Raw genomic sequence first — 15,685 nt, forward strand, 5'->3', positions numbered from 1 at the left:
ACTCCAGGAGTTTTGTTTTGAGTTTTAGCTTCAAACAAAGCAAAACTGATTGTAAACCACTGTGTTTTGACTTTTCATGTTGAAACTATATCTCACACCGAAAGTTTCAAAAGCAAAGCGTACAGGACTGGTAGCCTGGGGTAGCTCAGCCTGTGTTCAAGCTGACTGACTGAGGGTCAGAGACAAGTTCTCCTTACAGCAGTGATGCTGATACCTGGTTTTTCTGTGCGGTCCCATGTCTGTATGAAACTACTCAAACCCATCCAATTTTATGTCGTTTTCTTCCAAGAATATTAGAAGAAGCTTATAGACAGAGTCGTCCGATTAAACTAACATTAAATAGTGGCAAATCAGTAATTTTTTTCTTAATAGATTTGTTTCTAGCTAGGTCCAGTAAGATAATTATAAAGGCTTCTTCAAACAGAAATCCAGACATACAGATAGCACTATTTTCTGCTAAATGAATGCTGCTTGTTTGCCTGTATCTAATCAGATATGATTTGCCAGAAACAGCATGGCAGTGTCCAGAAACACCTTCTTGACAGAAGCTTTCCTTTATTTTCCACATTAATGTTCTTAGAAGCCCTTCAACCCAATTGTTAACACATTGGAGTATTTTAAATGGACACAGAAAATAATTTATATCTGATTTACAACAGCATTTATTATCATATTTCCATGACCATCATTTAACTTTCCACTATATTAATAACTAAGACCAATTTTACCTAGCAAGCAATCTAAACCCTCAAACTTGACAAAAATATCCTGTGCTTATTTCTCTTTCTAACCATCAAAAAAAGTCACTACAACAACCCTGGGTATCAGCATTTTTTCCTGTGTGATTCACTTACACCAAGCAAACCCTCTAGACCTACAATTTTCCTTTTTTGAATTTCTGCTTAACCAATATGATCAACAGGTCCCCTTCTCTGTGGGTGGTGATAATGTCAGTACACCACTGCCCAAATAACCTTTCCCTATAGGGAAATGCTAACATTTAACTCTTTAAATTTAAACCATGTGTATTTTGGTCTCATAACTGCACTCTGTATTAACTGCCTTTTGTTATGAATTTGTATCACTAAAAATCTTAATGAAACCAGTTATTGGAAATGTTAAGTGCAGTAGACATCTAAAATTGGTGTATGAGCTAACATATTTAAAGGGTGACTAAATATTTTACCCAACCATTGTAAGCATGTTTTCAGAATTACTGATGACACAGCTCTGCATATGTTCAATGTAAAGATGTGTCTCAGAAGAGCTGTTCCTTCCAGCCCATTCCAGGGAACATAAACAATGGCTTTCAAATGGTTTCTATCTCTTTCCTTCAACTTATCCAGAAACATAAAGTGTCATTCAAGTGCTGCCTACATGAGACCTCCACCAAGAAGAGCAATTTCTGTGTGCATTGATCACTTCCATTTTCCCTGCTGGTATTCCCTGTGAGAGGCGCTGCCACTGCACATGGTCTTTGTATGCATTGCCATTGGGTGACCACAAATATACAGCAGCCAGTGTAGGAAAAATATTGGTATTTGGGACAAATTCTCAAACCACAGATTCAACGGTTTCCCCAAACTAAATTGTTCCTCAGTAAAATTTAACACAACTGCAAATATTAAAAAACTAATACATGGATTAGCTCTAAAACTGCAATTATATTAAAAAATAGTGGAGGGGAGAGGTGGAAAGACTGTATAAAATTTTTAAGTGTTTTCTGTAACCTCTAGAAATGAAACAGTTTATTTAATGTTTACACATATGATTTAGGTAGTGTTTACACAGTTCTATACTTACGGTCATTGTTTTAATTATACATTTCATGTTTCATCATGTAGATGTGTTATTTAATACATATATAATGTAAAAAAATTATCTTTGGAACAGTATTTTTTAAAACAGATACCAACTCCCAGGTACAAATTAGCACTGCCTTTTTTTTTTTAATCTGAATTCTGTAGCAATTTCCATAAACTATCTGTTTCACTGCCCAGAATATCCTCCAGTCCCCTGGACTAATATTAATAAAAGGAATGTATTTTCCCAGTCTGTCTGGGGAAGGCTACAGGGGCTGACAAATTATATTTTGAAAAAACAGTCATCTGAGATAGTTCCATCACCTCAAGTTATTCTGTGGGCTTGGTCACAGATTTCAGGGTGCTTAGGTGTTAGCTCTCCAAGGCTTGCCATAATGTGAATTCTTTCCCATTTCACAGTCTTTCCATTAATTCCCAATCCATAAACTTTTATCACATGCCCTGATATTTGGTAAAATCTTTAGAAATGCCATTATACCCTTCTTAAGAGACAAACCATTCCCAGTTCTCTGTAGGAGTTTTCTTCCACCTTCATTCAAGATCAGATCCGCAGTGATCAGAGATGAATGACACCAAGAGGGTATCTGTTTCTTGTTTCAAACAACCATTGCAGCCATGCCTAAGGAGTCCATCCTGAAAAAGATTGATAAATACTTTAAAAAAAAAAAGAACAGAGTTCACGGAAACAGTTCTCTCTTTCACTTGCAAACTGTAAAATTAATATCGTGCTTTACTAAATCAGATTTTATGATTGCTTTGTAAGTCACCATCCATCATGACTTTTTCTGTAACCATTTTTTTAACTTCTGCAAAAGTAGTCCAAATTCCTATCAATCATAATGCTAGTGAGTGATCTTAAAAAGTTCACAGGAAAGTGTTCTTTGTCTACACAATCCTAATCAATGCCTGTGGTGAATTTTATCCAGAATTCACTACTTTCCATTAGCTTTAATTTTATTTTAAGATGAGTTATATATTTTATACATATACCATATATAATTTTTATATATTATATACAACAAATTGCTCTTGTTATAAAATAACAATTCAGAAATGCTCAACCCCACATTGTGCAATTTATATATAACTATGCTAACTAGTATAGTCAAGACTTTTAACTTCCCTCTTATTCAATAGACCATCAAAACTGGACCTCATTAACATAAGTTTCTAATTGCATATCTAATTAATGAATTCTTCAATTTAATTTCTTTAATTAAAGAAGTATTTTTTTAATTAAAGAAATATTTCTTTAATCCCTTCTATCCAAGTGTCTGGTACCTGAAATTACCGCTTTCTTCAGCAAAATTAGGTTGCTGCATCATGCCCAAAACTGGGAATTAAGCTTCCTTTAGCCAGACTCTTAAGAATTTTGAACCTCAAACCACTACAGTCCTGATGAGAAGACCCAGGCTCCTGGCCAGGACCTTCCATGGTGCATTCGCTCAACAACAGCAACTCCCAACACACACACACAGGTTCAGTTCAGCCACTGTAATTCAAAGCAGACCCTTGATAGCATCCCATTGAATACAGCACCTCTGTCCTTGTTAGATATGAAAGTACTTTCCTGCCTCTATGCCTTGTTAACCTGACATAAAACACTTTTGACGGAATTACCTTCCCAGACGTGATACCTTTAATTTTGTTAAGCATTTGCAGAGGCATATTACCTTTTACAGCAGTTTTCTAAAGTGGAAATTCAGGTGCCTGAAAGAAGGTACCTAATGCCTGCAAGAATACCCTGGAGTACCCAGGATATTTGTGCAGGGCTGGCACAATGTGGGACCTACAGGTGACTTTTGACCTTTGACAAAATACCACACCTTTGAACTGGCACTGAGAAGCCAGATGGGATCCCTATGGGCTCTAAAATGCACAGGCCTATGTTTAGGCACATGGGTTTTTTCTAAAACTAGTAAAATAAGCCACCAAAATTAAAAATCAAAAGAGACTGAACATAATTTTATATGATTTCACTTAATTAAAAACCTGGGGAAAAATAGCAAAAACCTTGAAGAAATAATGACACTGAACTGTGCCATAAATCAAGTCTCTCCTGATGGGAGAGAATTTTCTAAAAGTCCTTGCAAGGAGTTTCAAAGATAAACCAAGACTTTTCCTTGAGTTTCAATGCTGCTGGATAGTTGTTTATTAAGTCTTATCAGAGGAACAGAGCCACTAGCGTGACCCAGGTACAGCACAGAGCACAGAAAGCAGGAGAGAAGTCTCTAATTATTAAGATTTACACAGCCTTTTAAAGATAATTTAACCAATGGTTACTAAAAACATATATTATTTTCACTTTCCTACCAATTATTCAGTAACACAGCCAGGAACTGCGGAATTCCCTATCCAATCATTACACACTACTTTTACTGCAGAACATGGAGTAGTAGAAGAAGGAGAAGAAGGTTTAGAGAACAGCAACAATCCTCCATTTTGGTATTTTTCACTCTTATCTATTTACTGCAAAGAGAAGCCCAAAACCTCTAAATTTTTCACCCTGTGACAATCTTACATAGTAGTCTATCACCTAATTCACACCACTGTATTTTCTAGTTCCTGTCTGACCTTTGGTAATTTTTTCCAAGGTTTGAGGCTAAAACAGTGTTGTTCAGGGGGGTAAGAACCCTTAAAAACAGGCAGAGAAATATTCTCGGCACTCTGGGTTCCTACATCTCCCCCTCCTGTTTGAGCCAAAAAGACTTCCTTGGCAGCTTTGTCCATGGCTCTAGTCTAGCACAGTGAAGTATACAAGGCACACATACTAAAAGAATTACAACAATAGTTAAAACATACAAACCTATCTTCAGAATTTTTCTCCATAAGGATGTAAGGTCAAACCAATTGAACAAATGGTTCAACAATGATCCACTTTCTTCTCCAAGTTTAGCTATTCCATCCTCTAATTGCCATATACTTTCATGGATGGATTTTGAATGATCTGACAAATTCATACAACACATACCTTCAAATTCTTCACATCCATGTCCATGCACTAATAGAAGATAATCAATTGCTGCTCTTTGCAGAGTCGCTTGTCTCACACTCTGAACATCAGTTAACATATCGCTCAGTGCGAGAGAGACAGCACGAGAGTTCTTACTTAGCCAACAGCGCAATTGATCCAATTGTCTTAAGGCTGCTCCTGCAGCAGCACCAGGCAAAAGGAGAGCTGCAGAAAACCTTTGTCCAAAATTCCAAGCTGCAAATTTGTCATTACAATCAGATTTATATTGCTCATCAAATCTTTTCTCCCTACTCTTATGTTCTTTTATCACTTTTGCATTAGATGTTAGCAAAGAAAGCTTTCCAAAGCTGCATGGACCACCCTTGACATTTGAGGGAATTGCAGGCCAAATTCTGTCCCCACAAATGAGAAACATCCCTCGTGGCAATTGCAATGGAGCCTGGTTGGACGGTGTGTTCATCTTTAAGGTTGAATTGCACCAAGATGTTGCATTTCTATATATTTCGTAATTTGGAGTGACATCTGTTACCTTGTCTTTATTTTGTTTCAGCCCTGGAGAACTGAATACTACACAAAACTCCATCTTTATTGAACCAAAAATTTCCAATTCCTGAGGTTCGTAAGCAGCCTCCAGAAGGGATTTGGTCCAAACATCCCAACTTTCCACTGGATTTGAAGCGAATTGTGAAAGTTTTAGATTAGCATTTTTGGAAGGTGGCCATTTGTCTGCTGGTAGACTGACCAAACATATTGAAAATGGTTTCATTGGCCTTGAATGAGTTAGACAGATGGTATCTAGGCCTGATGCATTGGACAAAATCTCCCAGACATTTTCTTTTGGTTGTTTTACTGGGAAAGCTGCATTGCTTAAGGCAGTCAGTGAGATGATAAGGCACAAGTGTAACACCTGATTGAGCTTCATTCTCAACAGCTTTATCCCTCATAGGAATCTCTGATCTTTAACACAACTTCTACCACACTCTTACATACAAAATTTACACCATTAACTTTCCCACTTTTTACATAAGACTCAGTCCACAGTTCTTGCACAGAAAGACAACTGATGTCTGTGGCATCGACAGTAGTGTTGACACTGATTCACGTCTGCGTGCTCACCTCCTTGTTCCTGGAGTCGATTCCTGCTTGTTGCTGGACTTGATAAGGTTTCCTGGTTTTTGCGGGAATCCACTTCGGTCCTGCACCTGTTGAGACACAAGCATACCCTTTGCCCCAAGTTATTAGTTGAAATGCACTTTCAATTTTCCTTATCTCTGGATTTCTGATCTAAACCAAAGGGTTTGCCTTTAACTTTGCCTATATGGTGTTGGAAAATGTCTAATTATAAGCAAATTTGATTCTGCAAAAAAACTGGTTTTTAAAAAATTTAAAATGTACAGCGCTTTATTCAAGCTCATTTGAGGCGTAGCCTCTGCCTCCCCCCTTTTTTTGTTTAACCAAAAAGGGACTTTAAAGTTTGGTGTGTTCTTTCAATAATTGCTTACCCTGTAGGAAAATGAGGAATACCGAAGGAGTGATGTGCACCCTAACTCATTAAGAATTTATGTAGCTCTTTTGCTATATAAGCTAGACTATTGTTTGTTTTTATCTTTTAAAGTATACCTAATGATGCAAATGCTTGCAGAAAATGCTGACGTGCATGTTTCGCTATTTCTCCTGTGTGCAAAGAAGCAAAAACAGCATTGGAAAATGTATCCACTGGCAGATGGATATTTTTATATTTTCCAAAAAATGAGTATTTGGCTTTTGCCATTCTGTCAAGAGCCTTTTGAGCCTCAGGCGTAAGAGTCCTGGGAGACATGATGTCACAGTCTCCTCTTAGCAAGTCAAAAACTGAAGCAAGTCCATCATTGGTGTTCTCCAGTATACTGTATTTTCTAGTTCCTGTCTGATCATTGGTAATTTTTTCCAAGGTTGGAGGTTAAAACAGTGTTGTTCAGGGGGGTAAGAACCCTTAAAAACAGGCAGAGAAATATTCTCGGCACTCTGGGTTCCAACAAAATAACTTTGTCTAAATCTCATCCTTTCCTGTACAAAAATCTGCTGGAGATTATCATTGCTTGTTATCTAGATCCTATAAAGGCCATAATGAACTAGTCATATTCACAACACTTTTATACTTTCTGAATTCAAATTTTAGAATACCACTACATTTTCAAAGTTAAATACTCAAAAACTCAGCAAACATTAATACAGGCTCCATGCAAACCAAAGAATACAGCTTTTAGCTATTTTAGAGTGAAGTTTTTAATTCTGTGTTTATATACTATTTTTTCTCATTCAGCAACTGAGTGCTTGATACTGTTCACAAGAAAAGTGTTGTTACATTTGTAATTAAATAACATCTTGGAAAAGACATGGCTGCCAACAGCACAACTATTTTACATCACTTCGTTGCAAATAAAAATTCTAAAAATGTAAAATCAATTCCCACTTTAATGTGCTCCTTGCAGCCAAGCCTTGGAACTTGTTTTCATGTTTTCCCTCAAGCAAATTTCCCTTGATTCCAGGAAGAGTTTGGCGGGCCATCATACCACAGTAGCACACAGTCCTTTGTAGTCCTTCTAGAAATGGCTGAGGAGAAGGTAAACCTGGCTGGACCAGTTAAACAGAAGATGATTGAGATGAAGTTACAAAAAAGAAGTTAGATACAGGGCTAAGATGTAGCAGGTGAAGTATTTCTAGAGGGGTGTGGAAGCTGTTGCATTGATGTTGTATGCAAGGCAAAAACAAAGGGTGCACACTTCTGCTTGCCTCTGTTTAAAGTAGATCAATTTAACTTAAAGTGATGCCAGGGGATTGGAAAGCTAAGCTTCTGGAAGAAAGTAATGCAAATTGTGTTTGTTCAGGTGAGGATGCTCTGGCCCAGACCTCTCAGCTACATGCTGATGCAAATGGTAGGGGGAAAACTATTTAATGTAAAAGGACAATAGAGATACAAGGTATCTGAATAAATGTAAAAGACAGAAAAACAGAAAAATATTTATAATCATCAGAGTTGTGATGGGTTGGAACAAGCTTCCAGCAGCACACAGGGTGGTCAAGGCATGTCCTGCATGGATTTCACAGTAAGTTTGGTTTTAACAGCCAAAGACTAGACTTGATAGACCAGGAGCCCTCGGTAATGAACCAGCAGGGTCTTGGTTCTTTACAGCTCTGCCACAGCTTTCTGACTGTGATCATGAAACATCAAAAACAGTCTCTGTATATTAAGGGAGATTGCAGCTAATACCCAGATGAACACTTACAGGAAAACATAAATATTATAAGAGACATTAAAATTATTATGAGATTATTTTCTGCTTATTTATGGAGTAGAAAGTTAAATACTATTTTTGGTTGCTTCAGACTAAATTCTAAACATTTCTGCTTTCAGTTGCTTCAATGAGATTACTCCAAGTTTACCTTGAAGTAAATGAGATCTGAATTCAACACCGTAATTCTTTGTTTCTTGTGGGAAGACTGATGAATATTGCTGATTTCATAGTCATGGGGGGGAGGGGGCGCAGTGAGTAAGCAGTGGTAAACACATCACAGAAAACAGTAAAAAGCAGAAGACAGCTTTACATCTGCCCTTTGCTACTTATAGGTCAAGATTACACACTGAACAAAGATTATTTAAAAATGCAGACCAGCCAGCTTTCACTTGGTTTTAGTTTGGAGTAAAGTAGCCTTCAAAAGCTATATTTTAAGCAAACTTTTTTTTTTTTTTCCTTCTTTGTCACAGCCAAATTCTCCAGTTCGGGAATTTACAATATTTTCCTTTTTCCAGAATGACACCTGCTGGTGGGAGAAGCATGGATGAATTGCAGATACTTCATAGGTTTGATAGTTGCTAACCAGACATATTCTCTGAGCATGCTCATCACCTGGGCGCAGGCCAACTGTCGAAAATAAAGATTTGGAAACTGTAAAGGTGCTATAAGGAGTATGTTGTAGAAGTAATATAGTTTTCCAATATGATTTAATGCTTGCTCTTAATAAACCACGAAGCTACCTAGTACTAAGACAGTGCTTCCATGGTGTTTCACTGCTGGACACTAGCCCTATTTCAGGAAGCCCAGAGCATTACTATGTCAGCCAGAAGGAAACCCTCCCTAACTAATACAAAAAGCTGCTGGGCTGCTTCAAACTCTCAACTGCAAATAAAACCAGCTGCTAATGCAACTTTTTGTGCTTACCATCCCAAAAGACTAGATCTCAGAGACAAGTAGTGTGCACACGTTCCTGACTCGGTATGGGAGGACACAACTGTGAGAGACAGAAAGCAAGGTGTACCTTTACCAAAACTGTGACAGATACTGCTCAACACACCAGGCAGTGTTAGGCTCTGTAATGGGCTTCCATATTCACAGCTCCTCAGCTGCTGGGTCAGTTGCCACAGCCTCCCCTACAGCTAAACCAAGTCAGACCAGAGCTTTTCACTCTTCCAACACATTTACAGCAATATTCCTAAAAGTGATTTCCAGTGCTAAGAACAATATACAACTCTATTTCCTTTTTCTGAGCTGCATAACTATCTACTGTCTTCTGTAAAGGCAATCTGAAATGTAAGGTGCTCAAGACCCCGAAGAAGACTCTGAAATTAGACTCTAATCTAAACTGTATGTTTTAAACACTACTTATGAAGAAATTGCTGTGGAAAAAAAAACTAGTTATAAAGAAAACTACTATATATTAAATTCAGAATTAGAATTCAAGCAAACCTTTCAAAGTATTTACAAGACCATAGGCAAATAAACACATTCAAATGTGTTCCCCTTGGATAAATGAATACATAGGTGTTGTTAGGGCATACCTCATTGTAACATCAGAAGGCACACTTTCTTGTTGATTACACTAGCTTGTTGATGGCATTAGACTGCAATTTAGGAGATTTGGTTTCTACACCTGGATTTATCATTGGCCTCCTTTATGGCTTTGAATGGGTAACTTCACAGCTCTGTTCTCTCAAGTATCCTGTCTGTGAAAAGAAGGTAGCATTGCACTATTCTCATGGTTAAAAGACTGATTTCCAAAAATTGATTTTATTTTGGTAAATGCAAACACATGAAAAGGGGGTACCTTTCTACAAACTTACTCATAAGACACACAAGACTTGAAAAGATAGTTTAGATCTGGAGAGTTTTTTAAACATTTTTTTTGCAAAGTTGATCAGAGTTTCAGTCCTACCTATGGTTTTACACACTTCTGTTTGTACTGTCCTTGTCACACATTTAATTATGACTATCAAAATCTGGAAACATGGTTACTGCAGTTTATCTTCCTTAACCTCCTTAACAAAGCACTGGCTTCACAAAGAGCCCAGCTGCATCTCAATGCTTTCAGAGTAGCCCAGGGTAAGCACTTTGCTGGGAACAGTAGCAGGCTGGAAGCAGGAGAGACTGAACTAACACCAAATCTGTGATTGCCTGGACATCCCCACATGGTTTGAGCTAGCTGAAAAGCAAAGAGGAAATTGCACAAAAGATGCTTGTGTAAATAGGTTCCTAACTTTTAGTGCTGGAGCCTGGGAAGCTTTACTGAAACAGGTTTTCTAGCTGCTTCCACTTAGCTCAGGGAATGTCTACTTGAGCACACCATTATCAACAATTGACCATGACCATCTCCATTCTGTGCTAGAATCCAGCAAAAAGACACTTCTAATCCCGAAGGGATAACACTGCTTTTTGTGTCAGATTAGAGGTCAGCTTGAGTTTGAGCTCAGGTTACTGTTCACCCTTAAGCAGTCATTCCAGTTTTTATTGCCATACATGGGGAATGAAATGCATGCACGGGCTACAAATAGCCTGGGATTCAAATAAACCTCTGCACAAGGATAAGAGCTCTGAATTTGGCCACGTTTTTCTCCTCTCTACACTCTATCTATCAAACTCACATTGCATGGAATAAACTTGAAGTTGGGAATACTTTCATATCTCATTCCCTTTATTTCACCTAGGACACTCTTAACTTCAACCCTTTAAGCCTTGCTCTCTGAGATGATGCGGGAGATGTCTGTGATTGCTATAGACCCCTCCAACTTCTTATTCAGCAGCTATTGGGAAACTGGTTTGGACCAGAGCACTGCAGCTGCAATGTTTTTAAGCACTCTCATCATTTCTGGAAATGTGTTTCCAGCATTATTTCCCATAGAAGCCCTTCCATCCCTTCCCCCACCACGCAGCATATGCCCCATGATGAGTCACAGCTCATCCAAACTCCCTTAGCTGCTAAACCGCACTATGACCAAGAAGCTCTTCCTCAAAGGCATTCTGGCTCCAGCTGACCTCCTCAGGGACAGCCACAGGCTCTGCAGAAGTAACCTCTAACATAAAAGTTAAACATTATTTCAAACTGATACACGCAGAACAGGACATAACCAGATATGATACCATAGTTTCATTTTCTCACTAGTTTGGCATGTGTAGCTTTTCTTCTGCCCAATGGACACGCTTTTCTCCCCCCTGTAACCAGCTTCCTCCAACTTTAGTTGGTTCTGTACTTCTAAGAGTACTTTCTTCCCCTCAAAAAATATGTCCTTGCATTCCTCTCTTTTGTCTCAAGCTTTCTTTACTTGTCTTACCTACATAATTTCTGTATTTGTAAGGGTTTTTATCAGGATGTACTTTTTCATTTGCCCCAGAGAAATTTGCCTTCTTCCAACCATAGTCCTTTGCAGTCAAGTCAGAGGGAACTGTTTATCTGTTGCATGCAGTAACTTTAGGCAGCACAGACACTCTGCAGCCCCTTCCCAGGGGGGAATTTGTCCCACAAGGATGAATACCAGGTAACATATAAGTTTTGGGAAAGTCACTTACTCTATACTGGCCTGAAGGGGTCTGGAAGACCCAGTTTCACAACTGGGGGAGTCCATTTCTTCAGAGTACTAAAGGCTGGTGAATGCTGAGAGTCTCCAGTGTGCAAGGGGATGCAGGGGCAACACTGGGAAGTGAAATACTGTGCCAGGAACCACAGCTCCTGGAAACCTGAACCAACCCCTCCATCTGCACATCTGTTTGTGGGTCAGATCTCATCACGAACACAAGTATGTGCTACTCTCACCACCCTTGAGGAAAGCCCACTGTGCTTTTTCCTGGGCAGAGTCTTCCTGTCCAGACCACAGGGCAGCAGAGAAGGTGTACACTGCTCTTTCCTTCCCTTTGGGAATGGTTGTGCTGTGTGGAAGTTTGACTGCCAAAAGTGATACAGATCCAGAACCTCAACAGTTCCCTGCACAGTGGAAGTAAAAAGGTTCCTGAGTGTTGCATATTTTTGTATTTCTGCTTTTTGCATTGTCTTTTTATACTTTCTACACCTTTTCTCTTTCTTGGAGTTGTTTGTCATTTTACAATCCTACCCGGAACACCAGAATGACACTTGTGGTTCTCCATCTAAAGACAAATGCTGTCAGCCAAAATTTCATATATTTTAAAGTCTGGTAAGAGCAAAGCAAGAGGGAATCCACACTGTGAGTACTTCTGCATCTGTGCAGGACTGCTAAACACTGCAGACTGCACAGTATATGATGTCAGTCCATGGGGGAAAAAATCATAATTACCTGACCCAAACCAGCAGATAGACTCAATCAAAAAATTGCTATTTCCTACTTTTCTCCACCTTGCATTTCCCCTATTTCCATATTTGTCTTCTCCTTCCCAGAGATATATTTTATGGGGATATATCAAATATGTTGATGTACCACGGTTAGTTTTTACAAGGTGTCACTTTTCCAGTGACATCAGATTTTGTACAAGGTGGCGGCTTTTTAAAAATTAATTTTCCCCTCCTCCCCCACATTTACCATATAGAAATTTCGTTCCTTCAATATCTCTTTTAAAGCTTTGCACCCCTGAGGTTAGAATAATAGGTTAGAATAATCTTCACACCAATCTTTCCTCCCTTCATACACAGAGGAACTGTCTTGTCCCATGGTCCCTTTCCTCTTCATGAGATATTCACACATATGGTTTCATATACCTGTTTCATCTGAATTTTAAAAAACAGTTATCCCTCTACCCTGATTGGAGCCCATGAACTGTCCTAAGCTTTGTCCCCTCTTTGGCTGGTTATCTGCCATTTCCACACCCTCAGTAAGCCTCCAGACTTTGCCATGTTGCTAGATCATCATTAGTTTATCCAACACAGATTATAGCTCCTCTTCACAGCACAAGTGTCTTTCTCACATTTTTTCTAGATAAGAACTTTTTGGTATTTTTCTCAAGCTCCTCTCACTTGCTTTTACTTTATTCCTACATATCCTGCCTCTGAGAAACAACTTTCTATTCTGATCCCTCTTTTTCCTCTTGCATTATCTACCAACATCTTTTCTGTGATGATTACCCGTCAAATTAGAAAAGGTGCTTTTCCCAACTGTCTTTTATCTTCTATTTGGGATATAAGCTCTAGGTAGCTTTCACATCTGAAACTTTAAAAACTTTACACCTCCTCCACATTTCAACCCGAGGCTCCTCAGTTTGCATGACTTGAGTAATTAAATCATATAGTTTATGAAAATTCTCCTCTTCAAAATCGGGAGCCTTAATTACAGTTCTGTTTCTATTTAGTCTTATATTTAGTGTAAACACAGTAGACTTGTGAGCATTTGAAATTTCTTTTATTTTTATTCTTCCATAGAAGCCATGGTGGTCCTCAAAACTAAGGCAAAACAGGATTGGCTGAGAGATCATTTGATGAAGTATTTCACCTACCATGTTTATAGGTTCCTTGAGAAATAGGTCCCTACTTCTGCACACCTTCTTCCAGCCTCCATCTAGCAAGTCTAAGTCTCACATAGACACATCATTTCCAGTTGTCATTTATTTCTCTAACTATACTACAGAGATCTCTGTCCATGTCTAGACTATAAAGATGAACTAAGGGCTACAGCAGCCATCTGGAATGATTTCTACAGGTTCTCTTTTACTAACTTTTACCAAAGTAGTTTTGACACATACAAATTTTGTCTTAGACCAGCAATAAATACTAATAATCTTTTTTTTATTATTGTTTTTTTTATGAGGAAGAATTTATGACACACTGGGTTTTTTGAGAAAGACAGTATACAATATTTCCAGGTCACTCCCAAAGCAATTGCATCACTGGGCAGCAAAAACCCCAGGGCTGCTGGACTCTTGGCTGCCTTAACTCTGGGATACCTCAAAAAAAGCAGTCTCCAGTGAAGCCTTAGGGAAGGATAATCAGAAGGGGCAGCAGCCTGAGGACTCAGTAGCCTTGGGGAGGCAGACCACAAAGATCTGATCTGCCACCAGTCTGGCAGGAGGCAAGGGGAGGAAGCAAGAGAGCTGCTAGCCCACCGCATGGACAAGGTGGGAGCTGGCTATGCTAAAGCAGAGGAGGCTTGGGGGCTGGAGGGAAGAGGTGATTATTTACTACCATGCCATCAGTCTGATCAGCCCATCAGAGAGCCCAGGGCTGGCTGGTGGGAGCAGTGGGGCCCAGGCAACAGCCCCTCAACTCAGTTCCCTCTGAGGCTTCAGTGGAGCTGATGCACCCCAGGGACAGAATTTCCACCCTGCACAAGTGTCATTTTCCAACTGAGCATGGCTCCAACCAAAAACTTGTGGCAAACTCTTACCTGCAGCTCTACCAACTCCAGTTACCAACAAAATATCTAAATCTTTCACAAGTATCAAAAGTGTGAAGCAAGACCCATATTTAAGCCACCAAATGAGTAATATCTGAAGCAGACTCAACAATAAGCTTGTGGGAATTTTTGTCTAGCATTATAAACTACGACAAATTACCATATCTAGCCAGATCAGACTGCTGTGCTTGTTACAATAACAGGAAAAAAAGCCGAATTCTGGGAATCTTTTTTTTGTTGTGGTGTACTGTCACTCACTTTCACTAACACAATAAAAAAATGATGCCTGGAATTACAATAGCGTGGTGGAAACTTTCTACTACACTGCAGTGAACCTTAAGGGAAAACATGTACATATGTGCTACAGATATTACGTGCATTTCCAGGAACCTTGTCAAAATGGATCACATGAAAAAAACTGAGACAATCAGGAAGAAAACTGTTTCATCAACTTCTTCCATTACTCATACCACAGGGCAGATGTAAGATCAAAACCAAAAGTGTAATTTTTGAAAGCCTTTTGAAAATTTGAACATTTGGCTGGATTTCTTACCTTGTCACCTCCATGAGCCCCAGAGAAAATGAGAAGTCTGTGATCTTTCAAGAAGGAAAACACAACCTAAAATATCAATGCAGTTCAGGATTAGGTCCAAACACCAAATTGTTTAATTCAAGAACAAACCACATTGCACTTTGCAAATGCATCTGCAAACAGAATTAGGATATGATGAAAAAGAAAATTCTCCATGTGGTTTTTTGTATATCATCCTTGCCACTTTCATAATTAGAGGACATAGGCTACCATTAAAGTCAATTGCAAAGTTCCCGTTGACTTCAGTAGATGTAAACCAGGCTTTAATATTATGTTTTTCAGTTTTCTTGAGGTTTAAACACCTCATAAAATAAATTTACAGATGAACTAGTAAATGTACACTTACAAAGAAACCTCCTAAGGAGTCCCTGAAGCCATAGTTTTAAATGTTGCTACTCATTCAGTTTACATCAGACAGATTAAGGGACTGTCAAACATAGATCAAGAATAGCAATAAGAAATGCTGAAAATATACTCCAGAAATATAATTTTTAAAATATCATTTGATACATATGACAAAACAGACTTAGAGGAGGGTTTTATATTATGCTACATATGTCACAAGCTCAGAAAACCCTATCTATTTTTCTGCCTATCCATTTCAGTGATCTGTAAATGAAAACATATACCATATATACAGCAAGTTCTAAGAACCCTTTCAAAAAAACCACTCACATAAAAATGCAAGAAAA

General features: G+C 38.6%; 1 long non-coding RNA gene across 22 annotated transcripts in view; it reads right to left on the reverse strand.

The window, feature by feature from the left end:
• Nucleotides 1–634: 634 nt before the first annotated feature.
• Nucleotides 635–15,685, reverse strand: part of LOC104689955 — a 90,436-nt gene continuing 75,385 nt past the window's right edge. For 6 of the 22 annotated variants that reach the window (XR_005603868.1, XR_005603870.1, XR_005603865.1 and 3 more), the window contains 3 exons: nucleotides 14,955–15,020; nucleotides 5,914–9,778; nucleotides 635–2,456 (listed from right to left, as the gene is read on the reverse strand). This is a non-coding gene — a long non-coding RNA (uncharacterized LOC104689955). The remainder of the gene's footprint in view (nucleotides 2,457–5,913; nucleotides 9,779–14,954; nucleotides 15,021–15,685) is intronic. The other 16 variants (XR_005603906.1, XR_005603911.1, XR_005603904.1 and 13 more) reach the window with 13 other exon arrangements.

Source organism: Corvus cornix, chromosome 1 (assembly GCF_000738735.6).
Source record: "Corvus cornix cornix isolate S_Up_H32 chromosome 1, ASM73873v5, whole genome shotgun sequence".
Taxonomy (NCBI): domain Eukaryota; kingdom Metazoa; phylum Chordata; class Aves; order Passeriformes; family Corvidae; genus Corvus; species Corvus cornix.